Here is a 24819-nt window from a genome sequence, read left to right on the forward strand (position 1 = left end):
GCCTGGCCATGTGGCTGGTGGCCATTTTGAAGCCTAGGCCTGCAAGCTTGCCTGGCCTTGTCTGCCAACAGGCCTGCTTTTTCATCCACTAGGATCAGAGCAGGTAGCCACAGCTTTATTAATCAAGTGTTTTCTGTGTGATCTGTCGAATTTAGACATCATTTAGGGCATGGATGGCATTGGATTGAGTTGGGGAAGTGTGTTTTTTGGGGTGGCCTTTGTGATGTTGTTGGGCCTGGCCATGTGGCTGGTGGCCATTTTGAAGCCTAGGCCTGCAAGCGTGCCTGGCCTTGTCTGCCAACAGGCCTGCTTTTTAATCCACTAGGATCAGAGCAGGTAGCCACAGCTTTATTAATCAAGTGTTTTCTGTGTGGTTTGTTGAATTTAGACATCATTTAGGGCATGGATGGCATTGGATTGAGTTGGAGAAGTGTGTTTTTGGGGTGGGCTTTCTGATGTTGTTGGGCCTGGCCATGTGGCTGGTGGCCATTTTGAACCTAGCCCTGCAAGCTTGCCTGGCCTTGTCTGCCAACAGGCCTGCTTTTTCATCCACTAGGATCAGAGCAGGTAGCCACAGCTTTATTAATCAAGGGTTTTCTGTGTGATCTGTTGAATTTAGACATCATTTAGGGCATGGATGGCATTGGATTGAGTTGGGGAAGTGTGTTTTTTGGGGTGGCCTTTGTGATGTTGTTGGGCCTGGCCATGTGACTAGTGGCCATTTTGAAGCCAAGGCCTGCAAGCTTGCCTGGCCTTGTCTGCCAACAGGCCTGCTTTTTCATCCACTAGGATCAGAGCAGGTAGCCACAGCTTTATTAATCAAGTGTTTTCTGTGTGATCTGTTGAATTTAGACATCATTTAGGGCATGGATGGCATTGGATTGAGTTGGGGAAGTGTGTTTTTTGGGGTGGCCTTTGTGATGTTGTTGGGCCTGGCCATGTGGCTGGTGGCCATTTTGAAGCCTAGGCCTGCAAGCTTGCCTGGCCTTGTCTGCCAACAGGCCTGCTTTTTCATCCACTAGGATCAGAGCAGGTAGCCACAGCTTTATTAATCAAGTGTTTTCTGAGTGATCTGTTGAATTTAAACATCATTTAGGGCATGGATGGCATTGGATTGAGTTGGGGAAGTGTGTTTTTTGGGGTGGCCTTTGTGATGTTGTTGGGCCTGGCCATGTGGCTGGTGGCCATTTTGAAGCCTAGGCCTGCAAGCTTGCCTGGCCTTGTCTGCCAACAGGCCTGCTTTTTCATCCACTAGGATCAGAGCAGGTAGCCACAGCTTTATTAATCAAGTGTTTTCTGTGTGGTCTGTTGAATTTAGACATCATTTAGGGCATGGATGGCATTGGATTGAGTTGGGGAAATGTGTTTTTTGGGGTGGCCTTTGTGATGTTGTTGGGCCTGGCCATGTGGCTGGTGGCCATTTTGAAGCCTAGGCCTGCAAGCTTGCCTGGCCTTGTCTGCCAACAGGCCTGCTTTTTCATCCACTAGGATCAGAGCAGGTAGCCACAGCTTTATTAATCAAGTGTTTTCTGTGTGGTCTGTTTAATTTAGACATCATTTAGGGCATGGATGGCATTGGATTGAGTTGGGGAAGTGTGTTTTTTGGGGTGGCCTTTCTGATGTTGGTTGTCTTAAAGACATGCTTTTGTTGTATGTGTCTGGTATGTTGGTGTGCAATGCATGCACCCTGCAGACCTTTTTGGGGCCTGTGAATGTTCGTATTTCCATTTTGTTGCATTAAAAAGGCAGAGCAGTGTGCTTTAGCATGCATCCTTTACCTGGCTTTTATAGGCCTTTTGTCAGCTCCTGGTGTTTCCCAGGCCCCTGGCTTGTTTGTGATTTGTGAGTGTCCATGTGGGTGGTGGCCATTTTTGGGTGTTTTTTTGACTGTGAGTTATTAGTGTCCTGCTTTTGCCATAGGCCTGCATGGTTTTCCTATTGGCTATTTGGCTTACTGCTTCCATCCATCCATCCCCTTTGCCAGCAGCTGCTCCATGGATGCTGAGATGCTCAAATAATTTAATGGTCCACCCCACTTTCATTACATTTTTATTTTGGTGGTTATTAACTTATTATTAACTTTCCTATCCTTCCTGAGAGTGTAGTGTGTGGCTGTACACAGTAGTATAACATAGCTCTAGTGAAAAAAAAAAGTCATAAATGGCTAGACTATCTTTTGTTTGCACTAGTACAGTACTAAGTAACTGAACCACAACAACAAATGCAACATTTCACTGATGTTCTTCTCCTGTCTTATTTGCTTTTAGGTGCACAAAAGACAGAGTAGGAGGTGTCATCAGCATCACCCGGCTACCCGTTGTACTGCCAGCCAGACAGAAGTCCTGCTGCGCATCACATCCACGTGTGACCAGAACTTGTTGTGCATCTGCATCCTGCCTGACATCTGAAGAAGATGGCACCAAAGAAAGGTACCAGGTCCAGTACCAAGAAAGTTGCCGGTGAGAAGAAGGAACGGAAAAAGGAAGTGCCATTAACCACGACTGGTGGTGTGCCGGCCAATGTTTTTTTTGGCACCAAAGCGTTGTCCGGGAACCAAGCTGGGAGCAGCACAGCGGTCCAACCCCACCAACCTAGGCCCAAGGGCTTTAGTGTTGCAGAAGTAGCCAGTCTACTAACGAGCAGCGATGTTGAAGAAATGTCATTACCGCAAAGTAGTACACAATCAAGTTCAACGCAGGCGCAAACTCAGCAGAACAGTGTGCAGCCGCCGAAACAAGAACAGCAGCAGCCGCCGCAAAAAGAACAGCAGCAGCCGCCGCAACAAGAACAGCAGCACCCGCTGCAACAAGAACAGCAGCACCCGCCGCAACAAGAACAGCAGCACCCGCCGCAACAAGAACAGCAGCAGCTGCCGCAACAGCCCACCATAGTAGTTGTTGCTCCTGACGTAGGGGCATTTCAGGAAATCGAGCTTCCTGCAGACAAAGTGGAGCAAAGTCAAACCACTGTTTCAGAAGATCTATTGTCTTCCAGATAACCAGCAAGGAAAAGGAGGCTTAGTCCATCATCTTCTTCTTCAAGCCCCGCTTCTGATGATCGTGATGACACTTGGGTCCCACCAGCACGGTCTGAGAGTGATATACGCCACAAGAAAATGCTTCTGAAAAGGAAGGTCCCAGAAAAGCTTGGAGTTATGGAGGTAAATGTAGAAGAGGGGGGTGATGATGTTGATGAAGACGAGCCAGTCATCATGCACATTACTCCCGCCCCAAAGGGATTGGAGACCAACATTCTCACCCTATCCAGAAAGGCTGCTACTGAGCGGGATGTAGCACGGATCTCACCAACACAGGTTACACCACCACTACCTCCAGCTGCCATATTTTCCAAGGCCCGACAGGGACCTACATCCAGCTCAACCATCTCAGTAGGTAGTGGTAGTAAAAGTCACAGTGTAGGTGCACAGGGGCACACATTTTCAAACACCCCCTCTAGTTCATCTTGAAAGTGGCACATCTAGCAGTGCCAGAAAGTTCTCCTCCCCAGTTTGGGACTTCTTTTCTGTTAGCGCCAAGGAGGAGAACGTTGCTATATGCTCAATTTGTTGGCAAGGTGTTCAGCGTGGTAAGCTTGGTACAAATTATGGTAACGGAGGACAAGCAAGTCATCTCAGAATACACCACACTATCGTGTGGGAGGATCACCTACTTAAGTTAAAAGAAAGTAGAAAAACTCAACCTATTGAAGTTGGTCAGGATGAATCAGAGAGCAATATTATTGCGGTGGCAGGTGAAGAGGGAGGCATTTCTAGCACTGTCCCCAGTACTGCAGTGGTGCGCCCACATCCTCCTCAGTAACATCAGAGTGGCACCGCAGTAAGAGCCATACTCAGAGTCTGTGTGAGACACCAAGGCGACCGGCGAGTACCTCTATGAGACAATCTGTGTCGTTGAGCCGTAGTGGGTTAATGAAAACAGCACCACTAAGGAAAGTAAGCCAGCCTACCATTGAGAGCATGTTTAGGTTGGAGGGGCAGTTCCAACGCAACCACCCAACGGCACGATTGTACAATGCGAAGCTGGCTAAAATGATAACGCTGGACCTTCTTCCTTTTTCATTTGTGGAAGGGGTGGGTTTCCTTGAATTTGTGTCTGCTATCTGCCCGAAATGGAAAGTTCCCAGCCGGTCCTATTTCGCAAGAATTGCTGTTCCGGCACTACATCATGATGTGCTGGAATTGGTTGGACACGCTTTGCAGAAGAGTGCTGTGCACAATATCCACCTGACAACAGACATGTGGAGCAGTTGCCAAGCCACAGATTACATGTGCATCACTGCACACTGGATCTCTTTTGTGGGGGTTAAAGATAAACTATCTGCACGAGGTGTTGTTGACACAGCTGCGATTTTTGAAGGTACTCGGAAACATGCAACTGTAGCCATGTTCGCCATGGAGAAATCTCATACGGCTCAAAACATTTTACACGAGTTTCGCACCAAGGTTTTGGAATGGCTGCGGCCCAGAGGGCTTTGTATTGGTTTTGTTGCCACAGACAATGGCAGTAATGTACTTAAGGCCATGGAACTTGGTTCCTATTTCAGGGTTCCGTGTTTGGCGCACTGCATAAACATTATAGTTCAAGACTTTCTGAAAAAAGAACCCATAGTCAGCAATTTACTGGCCATCTGCCGAAGAATATGCACTCATTTCAGCCATTCTTTTAAAGCTCGGAAGCAGCTGAGGATCATCCAACGTGAACTTAGGATGCCAGTCAAGGCACTCATCCAGGAGGTGGCAACACGTTGGAACTCAACATATTACATGCTTGATCGTCTGTCCGAACAGCACATGTCACTCCATGAATATGTCTGGAAAAGAAGAGGGGATGCTAGTGCTACTGTTAAAGGCATGATCCTTGACATGGAGCAATGGAGCCTAATTAAATGCCTGACTTAGATGCTTTCTCCTTTTGAGGTCTTCACACGTGAAGTCAGCAAGGAGGACTGTACAATGGGCCAAGCTATCCCATTATTGCAAATGCTAGAGTATGAGCTGAATAATGTGTCTGAATCATACAAAGGTGTAGAGGACAGAAGGCAAGCCCATGACTTGGTGGAGAGCTTATCCCGGCGCTTAACTGAAAATGTAAGGTTACAAAATAAAATTTTGTCACAAGAACATTACATTTGTGCCACAATTCTGGATCCACGTGCAAAATTGGGAATACTGAAGACATTCCTTGCTTTTTCCGACAATGATGTTGCCCACTACAAAAGATGTATAGCTGAAGCAGCCAGTAAGTTGGAAAACGAATGGCTGCTAATTAAAAGCCCGCAAGATCAACCCACAAGAAGTACTGATACTGAAGCAGGCCATGCAGAATCAAGTGCAACTTCGTCGGCTGAGGGCAGTGCGGTTGGCTCACAATCACAACACTCACCATCACTATCGACTACAGAAACAATAACTGGATCATTAGGCCGAGTACAATCATTATCATTACAGGATTGGTATGTAAAGATGGGCTATTGTAAGCACAGTGCTGATGCACAGAAAAAACAGCACAAAAGCTTACCAGCAGCAACCCTGAACATTGAGCGGATGGTCCAGGCCTATCTGGACGACCCAACAGAGGTGTACGTTGATAAAAACCTATTGCAGTATTGGTATAGGAAAAGGTCTGAATGGCCACAGCTCAGCAGGCTGGCGATAAGCTATCTGGCTTGCCCTGTCGCAAGTGTCTCTTTCGAACGTGTTTTCAGTGCTGCTGGTTCCATTTTAACATTGAGAAGGACCAGTCTATCTCCCAAAAACGTAGAGAGGTTAACAATGATCAAAATGAATCAGCACTTCATACCACCGAATTACACAATACATGAATCAACGGAGGAAGATGAGGACAGCGGCTCAGGTGACGGAAGTATGATTACCTACTACTGGCTGAACCCCCAGAGTTTGAGGACGAGCTATACTTCCCTGACAATTAGGCTCGCACTTACTGTCTTCCTCCCTTTTTTCCCCCTTTGTTTGTGTCTGTTGTTCCGGTTATAAACTTGTGAATCACAACCAATCCATTACCACCTTCTTCTACTCTTCTAATTTAATATACAAGTTTCAGGTGTCTGCTATTTGACAGTACAGTCCTCCGAATCCAGCTCCTCCGCTCCATCATACTGAATCTCCTGCTCAATTCCATTGCCCTCATGAATGAGGATTGGATGATGGTAACAACAAATTCAAACTTTCCTCGTCCTTCCAAAACAAGTGGACCATGAATCAGATGACTACTATAGCATCCTCCTTTCAGAGCCGAGAGAGACTGGCCATTAACTGAAAATAAGATGGAACAGGTAATGATTGATGCCATGCATTGGCCGCAGAATCGCAGACTGAATGTTGTAGATTTTGTTGTGTTTGTTGCGCATGAATTTATGTAATTGTGCACTGCCACTAATCAACTTTCTACAGAACACTAATTTTCCCCTTCTTGCAAATAAGAAATTTGTACTTCTCCTGCATCTTGGTGATACATTGCTTTTAATTCAATACAGGAAGGGGACTCACTCAATCTGCGCAATGCAAATGACTGTGACACAACAGCACCGTCCATGATGATGATGGCGAAATAGACGGCCCGTTAACTTAAGATGAGAAGGAACAGGTAATTTATGATGACAATTAATGGCATGCATTGGACACCTGACTCTGAGCTATTGGTCTTTGTGTTTGCGTTGTTTGTTTGTTGTGCACAAAGTGATGTCAAAGTGTACTAGTAGTAATCTATCTTTCTGTACACAATAAAGAATGACTCAAGTCAGTAATATTTATATTGCTACTCTTGTTGTGTCATAAAAATTTTACTTATACTGCAGGCCGATCTTCACAGTCAGTCAGTAAAAGTATCAGAGATGATGATGAAGTCAGGAGGAAGTTTCAGGAGTGGCATAAAACGGAAAAGCCTAAAGGTAAACACGTCAACAACAACCACAGCAGACCCAAATGTCTGTGTAGAAGTTGAATAGAGTGTAGCAGTGGGATGACTGCAGTGCATTGATTTTTCTAACTTAAACTGTAAAATGCTATGTTTGGAATGGATAATGTGCTTGGCGTTTGTCCAACTCTTTGAGAGAAAAAAAAGGACTCTAAAGTGTTAACGTAGGATGTGCTAATGCTAAGCACTGTGGGCCTGCTCTCTCCTGTTACTGTTGAAGGTCAATGCTGGAAACAGACTAGAGTAGAGATGATGCATACATGCCACCTCGGAAAGTGTTCTTGTTGCACTACACCATCACTTGTGCATTTGTTTTAACTTTCTTTCTCAATATCCCCTTTGATTTTCCATCTACAATTACACGCCGGGCCTTGCCCTAATCTTTGTAAAACATTACAATGCATATTAATTACCTTACCAATCCATCACCTTTTTTTTTCCAGCCGGGCAGTGGCGAGGCGACACACCCAAGATTGATGGATGAGAGGAGCAAGAGGAATGCCGAGATGCAAATCCAGTCCACATTTTTGACCAGGATAAGACAGTAACAGTATCCACTTTTATCTTCTTTTAAATAATTTGATTAATATCTTGTATAGAATCTTTACAACAGTGTGTTCTTGGAGTTGTTATCATCATTAGGTTTGCTCTGTGTTTACGTTTCTTCCCTACCAATATTAAAAATTTCTATTTGCTATGTTTTAAAGTATTAAGGCCGGAACAACAGAACAAGAACTAGAAGTGTATGTAATCCGGGTCGCTCATCATCATGCATGCATTGCCTTTTTCTCCCTTAACATATGGATATGGTAGTCTTCAATGATTGTTCTTTGTTTGTCTATGTATGCATACTGTTTTTCTATGTCAAACCTTTCCCAAAAAAACCCTTCCCATCCATTCAACAAACCCTAGCCCTCTTCCCCCGGGCTGTGTGACTTATTGTCGAGGTTTAACTAAATTAAATGTACACCAATACTTAATCACACACTTGCTGGGGCGGATGTGGTGAAAGCAACACTACTTCAATTTCAAGGCAGAGCGATGATCTTCTTCTGCTTGGCCACCCATGAGTAGGATATTTCAGAGGTTATTTTTTTTAACAAAGGAACATATACCTCAGCATGAATTGCGGGCATTGATTGGATTTGTTTGTTGTCATTCCTCATATACAGCACTAACTGTTAGACTGTAGGCATAGTCAAGTGACTCGACACAACTATAGTTTGTAACTCTGTCTAGTAGGCTATCCTCCTAACCACCATTCAGTTTTTTTGTCAGAAATTTGAGCATATTATTGTTGCTCGGTAAGTTCTGTACTGTACTTCATTCAAGTACTCCTCTAACAGTCTCTGAAAGGCGATTGACTGTCTCCTTTTCTTGTTTTGGAAATGCTGCCGCCCTGCCAGTGTCTACTACTACTACTATACTACCACCACCACCACCACCACCACCCCAATCATGGCATGTATGAAAAAGGAAACCATCTTCACCATGCAGCCAGTGCTGTGACACAGTTGGACATAAACATCAAGCACCGGTAAGAGACAAGTTTGGGGGAGGCAGAATTAATAATGGACATGTCAATGATTTCGTTTTCACACACCAGTACAAAGAATGCATAGACTAGAGGACAGACTGAAAGTACTAGAAGGACCAGTCAATGAGTGAGGTGTGTCTCTCATCTATCTGTTTGTGTCTTATACAGTCAGCCAATTATTGAAATCAAACACAGGCTATGGGCGGCCATGCACCAGCAAGGAAACAGTGTGATGTTAAACAGTTACCCCACCTACAAAACGTTAACAACAGTGCATGTAACATAGAAAAATATATTTAATTTACCCTAACAAAAATAAACTAAACCCACAAAAGCTGACCCACCCCCCTCCCTAACCCCAACCACTGTCCATAGTAGAAAAAAGTCTGTAACGCCCAAACGAGTTAAGAGCAAGAATTAAAAAAGGGGCAGAACAGGATGACAGGGACTAACTGGTGGGGCGGGACTCGAGGCGGACACGTATCTGGCGCATCTCGCCCTCTAAACGGGCGACGCGGCATCTAAGGGTGCGGCAGTTGCAGCCACAGTGGGGGGGGCACTGGAGAGGGCACGGTGGCGGCGGGCAGCCGCCAGACGGTGGCACCGTACCGCTGGAGGGTGGTGGCTGGGGCCCGGGCCACGGGAGGAGGCTTCCACAATTGCAGCCGCAGTCTCCTCCTCCTCCTCGGCTAAGACCACCAGCCGCCGGTATTCTCGCTGGATTGCCACCAGCTTCCGGCGCCGTGCTTTGGCCGCCAACTCCCTTCGATTTAGTTTAGGAGTAGCTGTGTATCAAAAAGAAATTTTTTTAAATATACTCTTCGAAAAACAGTAAGACAAGTTAATTATTTATACACATAGTAGCATGGTAGAGTAGCACTATAAAGCACAGTAGTACATAACATTTTAAATCGCGCCCGTCCTTCTTCCTTCCACCCGTCTTTCACTTTTTTGAACAGTGCACCAGGTGCTCTTCTCCATAAAACTTTCAAAGCGGAGTTGAAATTAGATAGATTTGGCCATTGGTTACTCAATACTCCCGCTCCTATGCCAATTAAAGGGATTCTAGTCTTATAGTTCACACTTCAAACGTTCACAACAACTCATACTTACTACTTACGACATCGTATGGCGGGCTCCATCCTCACGCTACAAAGGGTGGGGGTCCCATGGGGACAATTAATTAGGATGATGCGCCCGGCACAGTGGCTGGCGCATCCTGTTTTTTTTACATTCTGGTTGGTGGTGCCGAAAGCAATGCTAAAAATACATGTTGTGCTGCTTTTCCAAGCACAACATGACGGGCCCCGCACGGAGCCCGTCACGTTTTGCTTGGAAAGGCGGGGGGTACCATAGCATAGGTAGGTACCCTCCATGGGGGCACCCAAGCATAGTCTGCAATGTCTGCATGCCTTTCCGTGGCGGACGGCAATGCCGCCACGCAAAGGCATTCCAAAATGCAGATTATATGGCTGGCGGTGTGTTCAGAGAGACACCACCGGCATATTGAACCCTTTTCCGCCTGGTCGACATGTGGGGGGTCTGAATAATTTCTACAGGGATGGCGGAGGTTTGCCCCTGCGGTTTCGGCAGTGAATTCCAGCCGGCCCGGCGGGGGCAATACGCCCACCATCCTAATGGGGCCCTAAGTCACAACTGTACAGTATACATATACATACAGTACACCCTTGCAGTGAGTGTGCTGTCAAGTTCAACAATAGTTAAGGATTATGAATCTAACTTACCACCGCCTGCCACTGGTGCTGCCACTCCCCCTACCGCTCCATCGTCGGTATCGGCAGCAACTGCCGCATCCTCGCCCTCCACGTCGCCTTGTTCACTGGCCCCGGCACTGGTGGTCGGTAGTGCGCCTAGAAAACATTACACATTTATTAGGCGTCATATACACCTCCCCCCTATTGATCAGTTGCAAGGTTGAAAAATGAGTTAATACTAACATACATCACTAGTACAAATCAGGTAGTAGTAGAGTAGACACTAATAGTTATATATGATCATTGTAGCCTTTGCTTAATTAGCCCTAGCCATGCTACCATTTTACCTTTGTGGCTTTTATTTTTGCACATGTGACGTTACCTTTACCTTGCAGCTTCTTAAGACACCTTTGAGCCCACATGACCTGCCTCACACTGCTACTGTCTAGTCTACGCGCTGCGTAAAAGCGGTCAACAAACATTAACAAGCCACTTTTTTAGGAAGTACTGGTGTACTACTGTTACTGTTAGTCCATATTGCTTATCCATAGATGCTACACTTTTTGGCACGGCTGAGAAATGCTTGCAAGTTGCAATATACTAACGCACACCATTTCTTTTTTCGCATTACAGACGCAAGATTCCCTTCTACGAACCAGAGCTTCTGAATGATGCAACAACTGCCAGTAGTAGGTTCTTCTAAGGTGAGGGGTCCCTTCACTCACATCTTCTTTTATAAATTTATATAAACTAAATTGCTATGGGATGGTGGTGCTGCCTTCCACCACTGTTCAGTTATCATGATTTAATTCCCAACTGTATAAGTGTAACAATGTATATTGTTTTAATGTTATTGATTTTCCGATTGGTGCTGCTAAGAAAACAGTGTACAGACCTTCTCAAATTGAAATAAACATTTTGAACTTACATAGACTTGGTGGTATTTGGTGTGGACTAACTTACACGAGTGAGCAAATTAAAGTTAGGGTGTGCATGTGAATTGCTTCCACGACTGAGAGGTTGGGTGTGTTATGTTCTGGGTTGTCTACTTGTTGGGTATCTTGGGGGGAGGGTTCCCAGACCTAATAGTTATGACAAGACAGTACTATAGTCAAGCAGTGGAATTGTGGTGGGTGCGGAATTTCTAATTGAGGTGTGCAAGGAAGGTCCAACCTACCATGACCAACATCCTATTTTCTGGTGCAAATGTATGTGCAAGATCCCTACAACAGTAGTATGTCCTATAGGGTATCATATCAAAATAGTAATAAATCTGGTAGGGCTGTTGTTGCTGTGAATTTTCAAAGCCTCAAGATCAATAAGAGTAAAAGTAGTACAAGACGACGACCCAACGGATTGGACTAAATGGCTCGAGCTACTGGTGAATATGAGTTTTATATTGCAACCTTTCACAAAGAGTGGCACTGGCCAACTGGGCAAGACTAGCTACTACAGTACAGACAGACTGATAGTATGTAGAAGTAGTAGTACTCAGAGTCATCATAGCGGAGGCAGGGATAAGATTTTTGAAACCATACAGATCGAAGGATAATTGGTGGTAAAAAAATAGCATTTGGAAACAAACAATAGTTCGGGAAAAATATGGGGCAGTAAAAGTTATGGAATAAGAAATATTATTAAAAACAAGAAGACTTACTGGGGCCAGCAGAGGAGCCCTCAGCGGTGTCCTCCTGGTGGTGTTCTTCCTGTCCCGCCGACTGCCCAGTCCCTGTCGGTCTGCCCCTGGGTGCTGATGAACAGGAAAGATATAAGAAAGAGACAAACATTGATGGATGGTGTCAAACAAATACAATATTTTTCAACAACGGTCAAAAAACACTTATGTAAACAACAATTGCAATAACTACATTGACCGATCTCATCTGGTCAACATGTAATATCGGGGGATTCGCAGTTCGACTACTTAAGTTACTATTTATCAACAGTAATCCAGTCTTCCATTCTGCTACCAGAAAACTAAGTTACAACTAAGCCTAAGTAAAACGTACCACCCAACCTAGCCCACCTATTCCAGGCATGCCAATTGTACATTAAGTATGCATTTCCACTGTATTCCTCAACAATGCGTATGGTCAAATCATGGAGGACACATGCACATGACTACATTTTTTGTATACACCAAATTTTGGTTTGATGCTGATCTGCTACTGCTAAGTAACTGCTAAGCCTACCACCAATCGTTGAACAAACTAGAAAAGGTTCTAAAGACTGCCGTACTAGCAGCACGTCATGTAACTGAGTGAGGGGGCATCACGCATACCACTAACAAATTAGAAGCTCATACAAAGTAGTGTACCTAAACATCAATCTGCCCCTATCTATTAGTGACGGGACAAAGTAAGGAGTGGACTAGAGTCACTGTAGCATTACGTAACTTAATTTCTCTAAAATAAACTCGTAAAGAATCACGCTAAGCAAGCGCAAACGCAAAGTTGCAAACAAGTAAGATTAGTAGTAGCGCAGAAGAGCACCATAATCACAGAAGACTTTTAAACGTTATTAACCTGGAATGTATTGTAAGCAGCAACATTCTAGCTGTTTGGAAGGAAAAAAAATATTCGCAATATATAACACAGAGCAGAAGAACAGACACAAAGTTGTAGTAATTAAATATGTACTCACCAAGCCCAGGGACCTCCACTCCTAGCAGGTCCAGCAGGTCCTGCTCACGGTCCAGGATGTCGGACCACCGGTGCGTCAGCTGTGCCTGGGTGCGCCGGACCCCAGAGATGCGCGACACTGCCCGGCGCACCTTCCCCCACCGCTGCCGACGCTCCCGGAGGCCGTACCCGGACCCAGGCCTGCCACCTGCTGCCAGGGTTGAGGGGAGGTGGCGCTGCACAAAGAAAATTAGTGCAGCCAACTCCACCTCCCCAAATAAGGCCCGTGCCTGCACCCCTTGTGGGCGCCGCCTTCCACAAGGAAGGTGGTCGCGGCCCTGGCTGCGCCGGCGAACAGCCCTACCCTTGGACATGGTTCTGGGGACAGGGCGGGAAAGAAAATGTAAAATAAATAAAGGAGTAAAGGAAATAAATAGCAGGCAATAGAAAGAGAAAAAGTAGCTAAAAAACAAAAAAAAGTAGACAAACACCAAAAATATAGAAGCACGAAAATAGTTAGAGAAATAATAAGTAATAAAGATAAAAAAAAAGTGGCTATAAACAAAGGATTGAAAAGATTTTGAGAGGATTGAAAATCAGGCCCCAGAACCATGCAATAGAGTGAAAAACAAGATGGCCGCGCCCATTGCGACCACGTGCGCAAGTTCGCGCGATATTTTCTCCCCGAGCAAGCAAAAAGCAACGCGATCAAGTAAAAGCGGTCGCGAACAGGAAATATCGACCGCGAACGGGCGCGAACATGCATTGCGCGACCCGGAACAGGAAGTAAGCATAGCGAGAGGGCGGGACAAGTGAAAACAAGATGGCCGTGCCCGTGAGCAACCGCATGGGTAAGTTGGCGACCCGCGTACACGCAAAAAATACCGCGAACAGGCGGGAAAAAAACTTCCGCGTCTTTGCGATATTTCCGGCGTGTTTGCGGAGATTTTCAGCATTTTCGCGATAATTTGCGAAAGTTAATTTCGCAAATTCCGCCCACCCCTACCTGGCACCCAGCGCCACTGGTCAGCCTGCGCCGACACTCACTACCTTGTGTGCCTGGTCGTTGCCCCCGGGAAACAAAAGACCGAGTCAGTGGCCCTATCACCCCTACTCCAGGCAGTGGAACTGGTTAGTGTGAATCCCGTCTGCAAGGGAGTGAGCGCAACAGGAAGTGGCTGCACCACCAAGTGCAGCACTACGCCCGCTGGGGCCCCGAGCGATGCCGCCAGTGTGAAGGGCCTGGGTGGAAGTGAAGGCAAAGCAGCAGCGCGGTGAACTGGTCCATGCCCCCTTACCTGCTCAGGCACTTGGTGGCTGCCTAGCCCTGAGCCGGCTGCCCCAGCGAAGAGGTGCCGTAGCGAAAGCGCTGCCTTCCAGGTTCCTAGCCCAAGCAGCGATCACCTGGTCTGGGAGTCTGCAGGTCTGAAGAGGTGTTACTGGCCAGCCAGAGACGTCCCAGAAAGTGCTTCTGACTCCTGCACCCGGATGCGGCCAGTGAATGAAGAGGCCCACCTGACTCCAATACCACACCAGCAATTGGAAGTAAGGCTGCTGCGGCTGGATAGAAGTGTGCAGCGCCACCTAGCGGTAGCCTGGGTGCACCGCATTGTCCTCAAGCACAATACGAGAGGCAGCTCAAAAAGGAACTAAATGCACGACAAGCCAGCTAATACATCCATGGTAATGGCACAAGGGTAAAATGAACAGGAGGAACCGCCTTACTGTTCTAGCGCAGTCTGTCCCTCCTGCATCCTCAGCTCAAGCACATTCCCGCACCATGCCTGCCTGAGCTGCAGGGCTCCAACCCTACGTGAGCTGAGTAAAATGATGACCACTGTGCCACCTGGAGACCTGCAGCAGGCCAGAGGTTTGCTGAGAGATCAAGTGCCCAAAGACTGTGAGAACGAGTGAGCTACATAGAAACAGTTGGCAGCACTGGCATAGCACAGCAAAGGGAGAGGCAGTTCTATGCCTGTCCATGTACAGGCACCCCCAAGTGCACTGCAAAGCCCTGAGAAGTATCAAAGGGGGAAAATGGAGAACGGAAGTGGTTTCACACCAGACAGCAGGTAGACACATTGCAGTGCTGACGATAGTGCTGTCCCAGCACAGAGAGACAGTAAACCCAGCAGAGAGTACTCCAGTAGCCCAAAGCTGCCCCAGTCAAGCACCAAAGCGGAAGTTCAAGACACCAGTGAGAGGCACTAGCCTACTCAGGTGTGCCCTTACAAAGTGTGCAGAGACAATGCAAGAGCCCCCAATAAAGCCCGAAGCTGCACCTGTCCTGACAAGCGTCAAGTTGACAAGGGCAGCAAGGCACAAGGTGGTAAGCCCTCTAAAGGTGCAAGGAGAATGTGCATTTCACATACAGCCCCCGGATGCTATCTGACGCCATATCAAGCAAAGACACTACGACACAAAGCCCTGATGGTGAATGGCCACTACCGCAAGATATGGGATCAAGCAGGCCAAGTGCCAGAAGAGGGCACTGCGAAGGATGAGGCACGCCAAATATGAGGTACGCAAGAGCATGCACCCAGAAGTTCAACCGCATGAGCAGGCGCCCCAGAGGGTGAGACTGCTCCATGAAAGGGATGCAATACAGAAGGTAGCTAGGAGGTTTCACATCTCCACTGCACCAGCGAAGCCCCGTAGTGGGCCAAATACAGCACTGTGTCCTACCTTACACTGCCTCAAAATGGAGCCGCCAGAGGCCCCACGCAGTCAGGAGGAGAGTCGCACACTCCACATTGCAAGCTGCCACAACAACATGTGCCCCAAGGACATGCAACACGTGGCCTGGATGCCACATCACACCGGAAGCAAGGAGCACGTCACTTGAAGTGACCAAGCATGCCTGAACAGAAGCAGGATCAAGCGGCAAGATTGCAAAGCCTCGAGGTGCTAGCAGAAGGCCCTCGAGCGCAGAAGGTAATGGCCACCCTGGCACCACGAAACCCCCGGAAGAAGAAACACGGAAGTCACGTGGCTGTAGGCCAACCAGCACCCATGAAGAAGAAGAGAGGAGAGCAGCTGGAAGTCTCACCCGCATGGTCCAGAGACCATCAAAATTGATAGGCCCAGTTGGCCTGATTGGAAGAAGGTGCATGCGACTGCACCTGGAAGGAGAATCGAAAAAAGGAGTGTAGGAGAGTAGGATCTGCTTCACATGTTTACCCCCACTTTTTGCGGGTGTTTCACTGTTTTTTAACTTTAGTCTGGCTGGGACGCTGCTATTCAGGGCCCCAGCCTAGCTGCTTCCTCTCTAAATTGATTAAATGTACATTAGGTACATCACAGATTGGATTCTGAAGTTCCCTTATAAGTCCCTAGTATATAGAATACTATGTACCCAGGGCATAGGTACCCCAGAGGCCTACCAGGGGCTGAAGGATGTCTTATGCCACCCCTGGAAAGCCACCCAAAATTACACCACAGGTCTGCTACTGCAGCCTGGGTAAGGTGGTGCATGCACCCCCCACTGTGATATAGGTTACCTATATCACTATATATATATACACACAAATAAACCTATAAGTCACTCCTATGGCAGGCCTTATCAATCCTGAAGGCAGAGTGCTTGGTTCTTATGTGAGAGGGTGCCCCTGCATGAGCAGAGCCCCTCTGCAGCGTTCGGAGACCCTTCTCTGATGCTGTTTGTAGTGCGGTACAAAAGGGGGTGGTGATGGACGGAGCATCAGAACCAATCAAACACTCACACCCAGTCAACAGATCTGGGTTTGATCCATCGCCGTTCTTTAGCCCACTCTGCCACCCCAGTTCAGACATGGCCATATGCAAATCAGTCTGACCCTGTGCCTCATGGGAACAGTCCAGCCCGAACTGCCAAGCCATGCCTTCCCTGGACCGGAAACAAGCTTCCTAGGACCGGTTTCTGGCATTTCAGCCGTCTTCAGCCAGGCTTGCTTGAATCCAGTGGCAAAGTGAGCAAGGGACTCGCGTCTGAGCATACCCTGCCAACTTATGGCAAACAAAGCGGTACAAAAGGGGGTGGTGATGGACGGAGCATCAGAACCAATCAAACACTCACACCCAGTCAACAGATCTGGGTTTGATCCATCGCCGGTCTTTAGCCCACTCTGCCACCCCAGTTCAAACATGGCCATATGCAAATCAGTCTGACCCTGTGCCTCATGGGAACAGTCCAGCCCGAACTGCCAAGCCATGCCTTCCCTGGACCGGAAACAAGCTTCCTAGGACCGGTTTCTGGCATTTCAGCCGTCTTCAGCAAGGCTTGCTTGAATGCAGTGGCAAAGTGAGCAAGGGACTCACATCTGAGCATACCCTGCCAACTTATGGCAAACAAAGTGGTACAAAAGGGGGTGGTGATGGACGGAGCATCAGAACCAATCAAACACTCACATCCAGTCAACAGATCTGGGTTTGATCCATCGCCGTTCTTTAGCCCACTCTGCCACCCCAGTTCAGACATGGCCATATGCAAATCAGTCTGACCCTGTGCCTCATGGGAACAGTCCAGCCCGAACTGCCAAGCCATGCCTTCCCTGGACCGGAAACAAGCTTCCTAGGACCGGTTTCTGGCATTTCAGCCGTCTTCAGCCAGGCTTGCTTGAATCCAGTGGCAAAGTGAGCAAGGGACTCACGTCTGAGCATACCCTGCCAACTTATGGCAAACAAAGCGGTAGAAAAGGGGGTGGTGATGGACGGAGCATCAGAACCAATCAAACACTCACACCCAGTCAACAGATCTGGGTTTGATCCATCACCGTTCTTTAGCCCACTCTGCCACCCCAGTTCAGACATGGCCATATGCAAATCAGTCTGACCCTGTGCCTCATGGGAACAGTCCAGCCCGAACTGCCAAGCCATGCCTTCCCTGGACCGGAAACAAGCTTCCTAGGACCAGTTTCTGGCATTTCAGCCGTCTTCAGCCAGGCTTGCTTGAATCCAGTGGCAAAGTGAGCAAGGGACTCACGTCTGAGCATACCCTGCCAACTTATGGCAAACAAAGCGGTACAAAAGGGGGTGGTGATGGACGGAGCATCAGAACCAATCAAACACTCACACCCAGTCAACAGATCTGGGTTTGATCCATCGCCGTTCTTTAGCCCACTCTGCCACCCCAGTTCAGACATGGCCATATGCAAATCAGTCTGACCCTGTGCCTCATGGGAACAGTCCAGCCCAAACTGCTAAGCCATGCCTTCCCTGGACCGGAAACAAGCTTCCTAGGACCGGTTTCTGGCATTTCAACCGTCTTCAGCCAGGCTTGCTTGAATCCAGTGGAAAAGTGAGCAAGGGACTCACGTCTGAGCATACCCTGCCAACTTATGGCAAACAAAGCGGTACAAAAGGGGGTGGTGATGGACGGAGCATCAGAACCAATCAAACACTCACACCCAGTCAACAGATCTGGGTTTGATCCATCGCCGTTCTTTAGCCCACTCTGCCACCCCAGTTCAGACATGGCCATATGCAAATCAGTCTGACCCTGTGCCTCATGGGAACAGTCCAGCCCGAACTGCCAAGCCATGCCTTCCCTGGACCGGAAACAAGCTTCCTAGGACCGGTTTCTGGCATTTCAGCCGTCTTCAGCCAGGCTTGCTTGAATCCAGTGGCAAAGTGAGCAAGGGACTCACGTCTGAGCATACCCTGCCAACTTATGGCAAACAAAAGCGGTACAAAAGAGGGTGGTGATGGACGGAGCATCAGAACCAATCAAACACTCACACCCAGTCAACAGATCTGGGTTTGATCCATCGCCGTTCTTTAGCCCACTCTGCCACCCCAGTTCAGACATGGCCATATGCAAATCAGTCTGACCCTGTGCCTCATGGGAACAGTCCAGCCCGAACTGCCAAGCCATGCCTTCCCTGGACCGGAAACAAGCTTCCTAGGACCGGTTTCTGGCATTTCAGCCGTCTTCAGCCAGGCTTGCTTGAATCCAGTGGCAAAGTGAGCAAGTAGTGCAAGTAGTGCATCCTGACCATATACTCTTAAGTGCATTATAACTTCGCGGTAAATGCTAACTATGGGATGGCTGCGCAGAAACATGTCGTGTTTGGTGTCAAACGCTTTGGAATCCTGCCCCCTGCCAGTTCTGATGGTGAGGATAGAATTCCACCCCTCTAGAGGGAGAGACATGTACCCACTGGTATACCCGGTAGACACTTAAGAGAGCCCTGGCATCACAAAATGGATGCTGCAGCCACAGACACGGATCTGGCCACCTGCTGCTGACCGAAACTCCGGCAGGGGAGGCCTGGACAATAGGTTTCTTGTCACAGGGAGGTGTAACCACCTCCCAGACAGGCTTATGTGTATTAGGGCTGGGTGAGAGCACTCTCTGAGTGCTTTGAAGTCCTGCACTGGGGGCACATTTGGTGTGCCTGTGCATAGTCCAGCTCAGACCGGTTCATGGGCTTCCAGCCCCTGCTCTGGCGTGAAACTGGACAAAGGAAATGGGTGTAGCCACCCCTCTTTCCAAACCCTCCCATAGGTGGGTCCCAAGAGCTAGTCCAACCCCTTCTTTAGGTAGAAGTAAGGAACCTCTGTAACCAGAACTTTAGATATCCCTGGACAAAACTCTGAAGCTGAATCCTGGAACTTCGACGCTCTTCTCAAGACTAGAGGACTGAAAAAGTCTTCCTTGGGGTCAAGGAGTGACTCCCCTGCTTGGCAGGCACCAATGAAGCAATTTGCCAGTCTGCATTATTGAAGCTCCCGCCGGATTCTGAAGTATTTGCAGCCCAGGAAGAGGATTTCCAGACATCTCAGAGGCCGACCCGAGTGCCCAGCAAAGCTGAGACCCGCAGCCCTCGTGAGTAGCGTGGAACCCGAACTCCTGGTCACTGTGCATTTCTGCAAGTGCATTGACTTCTCGACGTCTGCTGAAGTCGTGCTTGGGCTCACTTGTAGCCCCCACCTCGAGCACTGAATCCACCTTAGATTGTTGGCTTAGTCACCCCGAGTGACCCGTGGGCCCCAATTTTGGTTTTGTCTCGAGGTCCCTTCGCGATCCCTGGTCCGTTGACTGGTGGGTCCCTGAGGGGGTAACTTTGTATTTCCTTGGGCTCCCCTGGTTGCTCCAGATGTGCCACGACTCCCTACCAAGTGGTGATCCCCACAGACCTTGCTGGTCTGCACCGATCATCTTTCTTGTTTCTGCGTGGGTTGCTGTTGCCAAGGCTTGGTGAATCCAATTCGAACCTCGACACCGCAGCACTTGACATCCTTTGTGGGACAGCTCGAATCCAGCTACTGGTTGTCCTCGACACCTCCTGGTCCTCGTGGCTGAAGAGTCAAGCTTCACCTGAAATCACCTGACATCGGTGGGCATCTGCCTATTGCCTTAATGGTCACTGGCAAGTGACCCAGACTCTGTCCCCTCTGCTTTCAGGTACTTCTCATCTTCGATCCAGACCTGGATCTCTTCGGACACTTCGCATCTTCCCGGCAGCAGCACTTCTTCGCAAGCTCCCATTGAAATCGACGACGCGACCCGACACCAAAAGATACCTATGCACCCGGCTTTCCTGGGTGAGGTAACACGAGTACTCCGGTGCTCCCGTGGGTGCTAGCTCTAGAACTTCCTAAGTCCAAAAGGGTTTGGTTCTGACTCAATTCTAAGTGTCCCTAATCTTTAAAAATCTAACCACGACTTTCCCCATAGAAGCTAACGGGAGCTCGCAGCTGTGTTCACACACTGCACACGGCCCCCGTGGGTCCCCTGTGTCACTACCTTGGGTGGTTCCTTGGGGTCCCAGCGATTCTACAGGCTCTAGGCCTTGTGTCTAGTTAAGTCGTGGTTCTTATACCACTATTTTAGGATATGGTTTGGCTCGCCTCTCGGGCCTGACGTCTATTTGTGCTATTTTACTGTAATATTTGAAGTGTAATTTATGTGTTTAGACCTCTAGTCTCATAAATAGACTAGGAGGGTGTGTTTAGTAATAAATACATATATTTTATATATATACCTGGTGTGGTTATCTTTCATTTAGGCACTCAAGAGAATAGAGACTGGTAAAAACAAGCTGCTTTACATTCCTTCAAGACTTAGCCTGAAGGCTGCTCTCCATAGCTACCACTAGGATAGCTTTCAATAAAGGTTGTCTTTAACCTATAACCAATAAAGGGTTGTTTGGACTGGTACAGGCTGCCCACTATAACTAGTGGACAGCAAATACCAGGCCAACTTCTCACAGTGTGTGTCTTTTCATGTTGGGTTTAGGCGTTTCCAGCTAGGCGGTGTGACAGTCTTACAGTGGCAAAGTTGTTGCTTAGAGAGGTCCTCCCACGGTTTGCATTTCCAACCTCGTTGAAATCTGACAGAGGAACTCACTTTCACAATGAGATCATGAAACTGTTTAGCATCCCCTTACAAGTTGATCAGAGACTGCATTGTAGCTACAGGGCGGAGGCGTCTGCCCTAGTGGAACAGATAAATGGGACCACCAACATGAGAGGGGCGAAGGTTTGTTCGTTGACGTCTTTGAAATGGCTGGATGCACTGCCCTTGGTGCTAATGAGTTTGCCCAGTACTCTGGATAGAAGAGGACTTTAACCCCACAATATATTGATAGGGATAGGGAGGGCAAAGCGCTTGCCTGCAGTGCCTGCTACATCATTGCTAAATATCACCGATGATTTGGTTCTCGATTACTGCAAGGGACTGGATGATGTGTTTAATTCTGTGTCTCACCTGGTCAAGGCTGCGGCTGCCCCCACCTCAAAAGATGTCCGGCACGACCTAAGCCTGGGGGACTGGGTTTTGGTCAGAAAGCACATGAGAAAGAATTGCCTTGATGCACGGTGGCGAGGTCCGTAACAAGTGATCCTGGTTACAAGTACAGCCATGAAGTGCAGAGGCTTACCGATCTGTATCCATGCCTCCCACACACGCAGAGTTCCTGGAACCCTTGGAAGAAACAGCTCTTCTCGCTCAAAGAAATCCAGCTGAGATCGCAAGGTCGGAAGAGGGGACAAGCCAAGCTGTAAGGGTTCCTGCTGAAATAGACTGTTCAGGATGAGCTGAAATGGATCACACTGCCCAAGATCCTAGTACAGATACTGATGGAGATGGAATCGTTGGAGTTGAAGTAGAGTCAGATTCAGCTGAGCAGACTGGTGTGGGCAGGCAAGGGTGGAGAGCAGGACAAAGGCTGGAAGCGAAACGTGGCCAGTGAGAAAAGCAAGACTAAATTTGAAGCTTACATCAGAAAAGGATCTCGCTCCCATCTCCGAAACGTCTGAATCTGAGCAAAGTGACTCAGAGCCAAGTCAAGAAGGCTTATGGAGATCAAAGAGAGGAAACGTGCTGTGCTGAAAGTACGCTGCTCCCGAGTGCACATACCTGGTCACAGATGCAGGGACAAGGGAGGTCAAGGAGGCTGAGGTCTAGAAGAGTGAAACATGAGGAGACTGCACTGATTATTAACATTGAACTGTTAGTCCCTGGATTTGAGGCCCTCAGGCTTTTGACTCTGACGGTACCTGATCCTCCATGGCTGAGTGGATGGTGAATTTTGATCTTAAATCAACTCTCATTTCCAACATTTGTCCACCAGCCCTCAGCTCAAGAATTGACAGCTTTTCGTATAGAGATCTTGCAACTCGTTGTTAATGTCCTTGCCACCGATTTGATCTATGATGACAATTGAACTTAATAAAGAGAAAGAAAATACGTAATCGTTGCTCTAAAAGAAGATAAGCTAGGCCTAAGTGGAAGAAGAAAACATTTAGGGACTTTGCAGTAGAAGAAAGAGGGCTAGGGATGGCTGTTGATGAACTGTAGATCATTACTGCTGGACTGAATACGGAAGCATTCCAAAATTCCCAAAGGGATCCAGTAAGGACTTTGTATGCAGAATTATCAAAGGAGAAGAAAATACTTTGTTGATTCCACTTCTGCACCTTGTTGAAGAACTGATTCAAAATGGAGTCTGGAAATTCAAACCATAGGCAGAAATGTGTGATAGGTACACTCATAGTAGAAGTGATTGTAGTCATCACTGTAGTGGTCATTACATCCATGGTCGAGTCCAATGTTGCAGAGGGAGAAGGGGAACGAGGGGCACCCACACCTTCTATAACAGATATAAGAGAGGGTGCATCAGAATCAGATAGGGACATGATAGAAGAGACTAGTCGTTTATTACATGTAGACCTCTCCAAAGGTGACTTTACGTTAAATGTGTATGCAAGGTTGTTGCATGAGTATGTGGATATCATGGATGGAATGGATTGCTTTGTGTGTATGCAGTTGCCAGCGTCAGTAGCGGAGGGCATTAGATATTGTCACCTATCCCTGACATATGGCATCACTTGTAGTTTGTTGGGGAGTATGTTTTATGGTAAAGCACATTTTGAGTACTACTTCTCTAATTATGATGTAGTGCTCCCTGAGGTCCCAGTTCTTAAATATCTGAACAAATATGATTATTATAAGCAGGAAGAGAGGATGTTGAAATATTTTGTGCCATAGTAACTTTGGATACAGCATATGCCCATTTAGACAATTTGACATCTATGTTATCTGACATAGAAAAGAAATGTGTGGATCAGATAGAGGATAGGCAAAGCCAGTCATTATTCAGGCCTGATCCTAGGCATGAGGGGGTTCCATGGATCCAAGAGGAGTTAGATCTTAAGGCGAAGGGAAGCTCTGGTCCAATAGCTCTAGATTTACAACAGAAAGGAACACTTTGCATTAGACAAAAACAGACATACTATGACAAAATATTTGTGGGAGAGAGTGAATGGGACCAAATTATTTTGATTGAGGAATCAATAAAGAAGGCGCTGTTGGATAAATTACCCATAGTGCCCAATGTGTATTTTGTATGTGGAAAAAATGCGTATGTTCGTTTGCCTCCCAACTGGTATGGAATGTGTTAACTGGCTATGGTATTCCCTAAGATATTCTACGTGAAAGACTTATTGCCATTGGAAGGGAAACAACCACATAGAGAGAAACGTGGCACGAGTGCAGGATGAATTGTTGGAGATGTATTTGGAGCAATGATACCGAGTTTGGAAGTGGTTCTGAATGATGTAAATATTAGGAGGTTGTCAACACTGGTGGACAAATTGTCAGTGAACATGGCCCACGCTTTGCTGCTTGTTGATGGAGAGATGGTCTCTATAAGGACCATCGTGCTTCAGAACCATCTTGCATTAGATGTATTATTGGCAAAAGAGAGCAGAGTCTGTAAATTATTGAGGGTCCAACAGTGTTGCACTTAAATTTCTGACAATAGCAACGATTTAAGAAATATATAAGCAACATCACTGAGATACACCACGACATACATGATTTGGCAACTGAAGGGATTTGGGATCGAATTGGCCAAGGATTTGGAAAGGTTGGAAGTTGGTTTGGAAGTTTGGGACAGGGAATTATTGTATACATCCTGAAACCTATCATAATAGTCGTTATCTGTATCATTGTATTGTTGGGTGCCTTTAGAGCTTATAAGTGGCACAAGGCAAGACAGGCTGAGAGTTCTCGTAGGAGACGGGAAAGGCAGATGGAAAGACTGCAGGACAGTCATAATCGGAACCTTAACAACCTGGAGACGTTTAGGCAGACTACAACTTCTTTGTAGGTTGGTCTTTTCTGCAAGGAGAACATAGCAAGGGAAAGGTGCTGTGTTGGATGACACTAGTCATCAGAGGGGGAAGCTAATAGAACGCCCAATGCTATTTAATTTGTAAGGGTGCATTATATCCATGTACGAACTGCACTCTCATGTTTATTCTATTGTTTTGCTGTAAATCATGTTATTAGAATGAAGTTTATATCTTCATGTTAAATCAGTAGAATGAAACTAACGTTATTTACAGGAATGATCAGGATTTTGCATGTGTTTAGAGAAATCATGTAATCATGCATGTGCAATATGAATATTAGGTAAAATAAATGTATTCATTTTTTATAAATGATTATTATAGTGGCTTGGGTAACAGGTGCACATTAAAGAACATTCTTAGGTTAGCCAATGGTA

The sequence above is a fragment of the Triturus cristatus genome, chromosome 5_2, assembly GCF_964204655.1.
Source record: "Triturus cristatus chromosome 5_2, aTriCri1.1, whole genome shotgun sequence".
Classification (NCBI taxonomy): Eukaryota; Metazoa; Chordata; class Amphibia; order Caudata; family Salamandridae; genus Triturus; species Triturus cristatus.